Source organism: Oryzias latipes, chromosome 5, assembly GCF_053564925.1.
Source record: "Oryzias latipes strain Hd-rR chromosome 5, Olatipes_Hd-rR_3.1".
Taxonomy (NCBI): Eukaryota; Metazoa; Chordata; class Actinopteri; order Beloniformes; family Adrianichthyidae; genus Oryzias; species Oryzias latipes.
Window position 1 is genome coordinate 7,158,203 of NC_136241.1, and position 7,554 is coordinate 7,165,756.

The 7,554-nt window shown below is 38.0% G+C and overlaps 1 long non-coding RNA gene across 1 annotated transcript; it reads left to right on the plus strand.

Annotated features, from left to right (window-relative positions):
- Window positions 1-1,157: 1,157 nt before the first annotated feature.
- LOC144992121 (uncharacterized) lies at window positions 1,158-4,061 on the plus strand. Its single transcript, XR_013655918.1, has 4 exons — window positions 1,158-1,336; window positions 2,150-2,245; window positions 2,740-2,815; window positions 3,978-4,061. It is a non-coding gene; the product is annotated as an uncharacterized LOC144992121 (long non-coding RNA).
- Window positions 4,062-7,554: the final 3,493 nt, after the last annotated feature.

The following is a 7,554-nucleotide window of genomic DNA, read 5'->3' on the forward strand; positions in this document are numbered from 1 at the left end:
GCATGAAACGGAAGTGACTTTGCATGAAAAGGAAGGCACTTTGCATGAAACGGAAGGCAGATGATTTCTCGTGCTCTGATTGGACGAGAGGCCGCCACCTCCCATTTTGAACACACTCTAAACCCTATCACTTGTACTGACTCATAACTATTAAGGTTACACAACTTAAATGTCATTTTGTAGTTGATTCAACTATAAAGTATTAAGCTCTATCAAGATTTTTTCAAATTTAACTTAACAGTGCTAAATATTTTAAAGCTTATTTGTATCTAGCACTCAAAAATTTTAAGATCCCTGAAGTAGCGTCATAACGTCATCACGTACTGGTGGGAGGGTCTTTCGTTTTCTCTACGTTAGCTCAGGTGGCCATGTTGGATTTGCCGAACGCGAGTATGCGACGTTTGAAATTGAAAGTCGAGCATTTTATTTTTCTGCAAAGCGTTGCGATTTCGTCCCGCTTCAAGACGCCCCAACCTCGGGTTTTTTTTTCCATCCGCCTCATCGCTGATGGTGCCGTCTTGTCTTCAGCCCTGATTTAACTTGGTAAGTTAAGTATCGTTCATGGTTTATTTTGAATGAATGCTTTAAAATGCTCTTATACAACCGTAAATGTGGTTTACTGTTGTTTAAACATATGTGTGTTATGATTGTTTTAGAGATTAATGTGGAAATGTATACATGATTAGTTTGTCATAGCAGAAGTATGGCGAGCCAAACCCAAAATGCATTTCTGCCCGTAAGTTACGACAGTGATGAGTTTTTTTTTTTTTCAGAGGTAGAAATGATCTGTTATGCTGCAATCACACTAAACGTGATCCGCGTGTGAAATTCGCGTTGGAGGCTTCTGTCTGTGGCTAAAGTTTGCTGCTGGACATTTGTCCAAAAATGTCACTCGAAGCCTCTAACGGTTGTGTGGGAGGAGCTACCGCCAAAAGTTTTAAGCCTGGTTGCTACATGGAAGCATTGGGTTTTGAATGCAGTTTTAAGCTTTTATAAATCACTGATCTCCATTATAAAAAAGGTTTTTGTAAAAATAAATGAATCAACGTGCTCGTGTTGTGTTCAAGTTCAGGTACCGAACTACAGAGTGTTCAGTGTTTCACCTCCAGGTAGACGCCAAGGCCAGCCAGGTAACTTGTCTCAGTTATTTGTCTAGAGCTATTTAAAAAAAAACAAAAAATGCAATAGGTTGTGTAGTGCAATAAATGTTTTTTTGATCAGAATATAATTGAAACATTTTTTAACATTGAAAAATCTCTTTTGGACTTTTTCAGATACTGAACTTCAGAAAGTTCACCAGAAAGTCACCATTTCACCAGAAAAGAGGTGTCAGTGGGTGAGTTTTATACTTATTTAATACATTCATCCTGAACTATTACCATTATTAGATTTATACGGCAGCATGGAAACATTTATGCACATTTTAACTTAGCCAAAGGTCTAAATAGAGTTGAAATTATTTACAATTTAACTAAACATATTTAGATTGCAGGCTGAAGGTGGCACAATGGAATGGAGGTGCAAGTTGTGTTCTGCTACTTTGGCACTATGCAGTACTACATATAATACTGCAGTACTACATAGCCAATATTCCAAAGTGTTTCCACTGCCATGTATGTGGAGACACTTTGGAATATTGTCATGTCTTTATGACAGTATATTACAATAATAAAATGATGTTGCATTAGCACCATTCCATCATTTGAAACCATGAAAACTCATCTGTCAAGATCTGAAATGGATTTATGTAGAGTAGATGCAGTCAGAGGAAATTGTGCAGTTTTTACATGTTTGTGTAACTTAAAGCTGCCCTTTTCTGAGACTAAGTCCACCAAAACAGACAGGAACTGGCCAGCTTGGTTAGGATTTATGACCTCCAGGTGAATTTCTAATGTGCATAATTCAAAAACGGATAACAAATCATTTGTAAACAGCTGTAAGAAGCCAAGGTGTAACTTGCCTTAAAAATGACTTTGGGTCTTTGACCTGAAGTGGATCATGCCATGAACACTGTATTGTCCTCTCACTAGAAATAGACATCTAGAAAAGGTATCATTTTATTATTTCTTAAAGTTCCTTCAATAAATATTGGAAGTGTTTGCTCTGCATTTGCTTCAATGGTAATGGATATTTCTTTTTATTCTTTTAGGACCAGCGTGACGTGAACATGAGACGGGCACTTGTCCTCCATGCACTTCCTGTTTATCTGCATGAAGATGCCTCCAACTTCTTCAAGACCTGTACAGTAAGTGCACACGACTCCCTGTCAATGTTTTTCACTAATCCTTTAATATTGATTGAGATTTTATTGAGTGACATAATAAATAGGGCAATTGTTTGTAGTTTGTAAACTGAGTGATATTTTTAAATGGTTTTAAAAATGAGACGGAAGATGAAAGGCGAACATCAGGGACTCCTGATTGGAAGGAGTGGGAACATTTTCATTTACCTTTTTCTGCTCCTGATCCATCATTATTTGAATAAAGAAAAATGAAGCTTTAGTCTTAAATTATTTTATAAATGTCCTCCTTCAGAAAAATGCTAAAGAACTTTTTAAAAACACAATTTTAATTGGAGTTGGTCCTTAAAACATCACAGCCAGTTGATTAAAAGCTAACAGAATGTTAGCATGAAAAGATTCCCATTGACAGATGGCAGGAATGTCAGTTTTGGACATTAGTGTGATGAATATCTTTGAGGGTCTGAACTCATCTGTGTTTTTTGTTTTGTATTTTCCAGAATACCAGACCTCACAGACACTTCTGTGGGTATCTTCTCAGTTGTCGTGGTGATGCTCCTGATGCTGCCGTCAGTGGTCCCACTAGGGTTGTGCCGATGGACGATATCATGGTCCATCGTGATGGGTGACTGACATCCCGATGGAGAGACCACCATCGTGATGCCACGCCCCCGCCACGTTGCGCGTCGACACCATAAGCCGCGGTTACATGTACAAAATATCCTGATGGGATCAATGGTCGGATTAGAATCCAACCGTGTACATGGGCCCAGAAAAATGTTTTCAGAATATAAAAACGTTCACTAAGGTCACAATTTCGGTCGGAATACATCATTCGCACACGCGCAGTATTCGCACATGCGCAGTTTGAAAACCGGAAGAGGATACAACTTCCGCCGAGCGGCTTTTTTTCCAAACTTTATTGAAGGTAACAATTCAATACAAAACGATAACAGCGCCGAGCGGCTATATGCATTGACATGTCAGCTCGGTAAAATACGAGACGATCTTCTAAACGTGCTTTTAATAATGTTACGGTTATTATGAAACACCTGTTCGCTCATCATTTGAATTTTAATCCGTGTGGTCAGTGCTTTTTCTGAACGTAGCCAGGATTAGCAGTATGCTAACACGGGCTAACAACATTAGCTTTGGGTGGCGCTGCATCCTGTGAATAACATCAGCCTTTATTTAGTCGGGACACGACTGGAAACACAAATCCACGTGATTGAATGTTTTCTAAGGACTGAGCGACATTTCTGCTTTGAAGCTCAAACCGCTGTGTGTGCTGACGATCCGAACTGTGCTCAGACACACGTTTAGACCCGGTTCTGAGTTTGATAGCTCGTACCCCTAGAGCTGCGGGACGGATCGCAGTCTTAAATCTCCCACACGAGCCTCATGTACCCCCCCCCCTTCCCATCAAACATAAAGTGTAAATCCGCCCTCCGCCGGTCCACTCCGCCAGTTAAGTGCGGGAGCGGACCACTTCTTTTCTATTTTGCTTGTTACTTTTTCTGTAAAAGTCACTTCCCTCAGTTTATACTGGATCATCGCGGATTAACCATTAGTTGGGAAATAAAAGGAAAAAAGCAAAATAACGAATAGCAGTTATATAAGAACGAAAAATGTAAAAATACCCCCCCCCCCCCCCCCCCCCGACGATGTCATCGTCCATCCCGATGGTTGACAGCAAACATCGTCAACGGCCAAATTAGGGGACATCGCCCAACCCTAGGTCCCACACATCTGGCTGACTGATCTCTTCTAACTCTTCGGGGACATCTATGCTCTGGACCTACAGCACCCCAAAAAACTTGAACCAACTCTTTTTGTCAATATGTTGTGTGGCACTCCTATAATGCAGTTTTATTGTACTTATTGTTTCTTCATCCTCTTGATATTTGTGCTTTTTTTTTTAAAGAGCAATTAAAAAAAGTGTATTAAGCAATCACTATTGTGTGGCCTTCACGTTTGTTGGTTTTTATCAATGTTAGCCTTTAAAATGTAGTGGGGCAGTATCAATATCTCTGTTTAGAATACATTTTAAGCTGAAGAATTTTAAATATTTTCAATGCTACACATTTAATGAGTTAAAGAATTTATAAAGCATTTGAGTGAATTTTACATATTTTATGAGTTGAGTAATATAAAAATATAGTTAGTTAAAGCGTTTTTTAGTTGGAAAATATTAAAAACTTTAAGTAAATAATCTCTCTTTTATAAGTTGAGGAATCTTAATATTTTTTATATGAAATAATAAAAATGTAAGCCAACTGACAATATGAATTTTAATAAATGTTTTAATAAAAAGTTTTAATAATATAACTTAACTGTTGCGTAATCTGTTACACAATAATTTTTAAGTTCAGTCAACTCGCTAGGGATTACAGTGCAGACGCTAACATGAACCAGCAAGAAATCCCAAATTAACAGACTTGTGGTGTGGAAAGGTATGCTTTTCAGCTAGCAGTAATAATCAAAGTATCCGTTCTCTGTTTCAAAATGAGATTGCCACAAAACCGTATGTTATCTCAGATTGGAACAGCTTTGGATGTAGAATTCAGTGGGAAAAGGTTTGGACCCTGCCACAAAAGTATTTCATCACCAATAAAATCAGAGAAATTTCTTTCAAAATTCTTCACAAATTTTATCCAGTGAAACATTTCTTTACTAAGTTTAAAAAAGATCTGGACATAAACTGTTCATTGTCATTCCTCACCAGAAACTGTGCCTCATCTTATTTGGTTTTGCTATTTCACTCAACTATTTTGGAAAGATGTGATACATTTTATAAGAACTCATCTATGTGAAGATTATAGATTATTTTACGAGCATATTATTTTTGGATATTTTACACAAGGAAGACTTAATGCAGAAAAAATATATGTAGTTAATTTACTTATAATTATGGCTAAATACTTTATACACAAATGTAAATATGCCAACAAAAAAAACGTGTTTTATGTTTTTCAGAAAGAAATGGTTTTGTATGTGAACACTATTAAATCTTCCACTAACAAAAAAGCTGTCAGAACAGTTGAAACATGGTCTCTCCTGAAACTTTAAAAGATTCCTTTGCCTTATTATTTTTGTTTTCTTTTTGCATAACCTGTTTTACATGGTTATCATTATATTTTTTTTGTTCATTCTCATGGCGAACGTGAAGATTGTATATTGCACACAGTGGAGTTTTGTGTTTGGTATTTTGTATGTGCAAGATATTGTTAATAAAGTTTATTTTTTTTAAAAAAACGAACCGGCAAGAAGTAGCCACGGGGGTCCTGCAGCCATCGGAACCTTAACAAATATTTCATCTCCACCTCACCGTTGCCTTTTTTAAGAAATGACAGCTGGTTTTCCCACATTTATATGTAGTTAGGGATCGAAAACAAGAGGAATTTGTTTTAATGTAAATGCGTGTTCCGGCGTCTACAGGAAGTGTCGCCCATAATTCATGCAAAGGCTCATGGGGGCTAGGAATAAGGTGGATACGGATTTTCTGTTTCGGTGGCACTTCTATTACCATTATTGGTATTTGAGACATTCCTTTGTGTCTCTAGAGATGCAGACAGATTTGTGACCACTTGAGGTGAAGATAAAATATTTCTTAAGGTTCCGATGGCCTTCTTATTGGTTCATGTTAGCGTCTGTTCAAAATGGGAGGTGGCGGCCTCTCGTCCAATCAGAGCATGAGAAATCATCTGCCATCCGTTTCATGCAAAGTGCCTTCCTTTTCATTCAAAGTGCCTTCCTTTTCATGCAAAGTCACTTCCGTTTCATGCATACTCCTCTCTCACACACACATATAAACTCTTCCTCACACGTACATATATACTTGTCTTTCACATACATACATTCTTTTTTAAGAGTGACAATGAGAGTGAGAATGTATGTATGTGTAAAGTAATATATATGCATGCGAGAGAGAGAATATATGGATGTGCAAGTGAGAATATATGTATGCGAAAGAGAGTATATATGACTGTGAGAGCAAGAATGTATGAATGTGAGAGAGAGAATATATGGATGCGTAAGAGAATATATGTATGCGAAAGAGAGTATATATGACTGTGAGAGCAAGAATGTATGAATGTGAGAGAGAGAATATATGGATGCGTAAGAGAATATATGTATGCGAAAGAGTATATATGACTGTGAGAGCAAGAATGTATGAATGTGAATGGTTCAGAATAAATAATGTCTTATACGGCCCCTCATAACAAACTTCAGTGGGGAGTTTGCTGTAAGCCGTGTTTTAATAATGGGCATTCAGGGAAATTGATTGAGCCCGGACATCTGTATTAGAAATATTGTTAGGGTAATAAATCTTTGGTTTGAATCGGAAACTCCCCATCTGTGCAGTTTCATTCCAACAGAATCTCCACGCTTCATCTTTTCATTTACCTCTTTCTTTGTATACATGAACATTGTGTGTTGTAATAATTACTGCAAGCGGAACCGGCATGCACCACCATATAAGGACATGGAAGTGCTAAAGGCTGTCTCTGTTTTTTGTCTGTGATGAATTGCTCATTGAACAGAAAATAAAAATGTGTAGGGATGCAGACCCAAATGTCATTCACTCCAGAAAGTGTTGGTCTCTTAATCTCATACTTGTACAGACAGACACAGAGCCATATGACTTGTATGACTTGATTTACACATGTTAATCTGTTAGATAATAATAGAGGCAGAGCACTTCTTTCCTGCTATCCACCTGGCTCTCCCTTTTCAAAGGTAGGCAACTGTATGTAGACTCTTGTGTGATTTTTCTTTTCCCACTGCACATTAGATTTTTGGTGTACTTAACTATCCAAATCTGGGAAGGCCTTACGTGGTTATAGGTTGGCCGTGGCGCCAACCTATAACCACCGGAGGCAATGTGGAGTTTTTCATCTTTCCCAAGGACACTTTAACACATGGGCAGGTTTGGCAGGAATCGAACAACCAACCTACCCTTGGCATCATGGATGGCATCATGGATGTGCAGCGGTGTGTATTGCAAAAGGCAATCCCCTTCTGGTGTGCCTTCGGTGAACTGATCCCCGATCTGTTGTGGCGTCACTTTCCTGGTGATGTCATTTCTGTTGTGGCTTTCCTTTTATTTGCAGCTGTTTTCGTAGATGCATCGCTTTTTTTGTGTTTGCATCACTTTTTTTCTTTTTTGCTTTGATAGCGGTTATTATTTGCAGCATTTATTATTTATTCGCATTTTTTGCTCCTTTTATTTATTCATTTTTTTGCTGCAATGGCGGTTCTCGGCCACCGTAGGTCACAGTCACAGGTCTCACAAATATGATGCTCCAAAACCT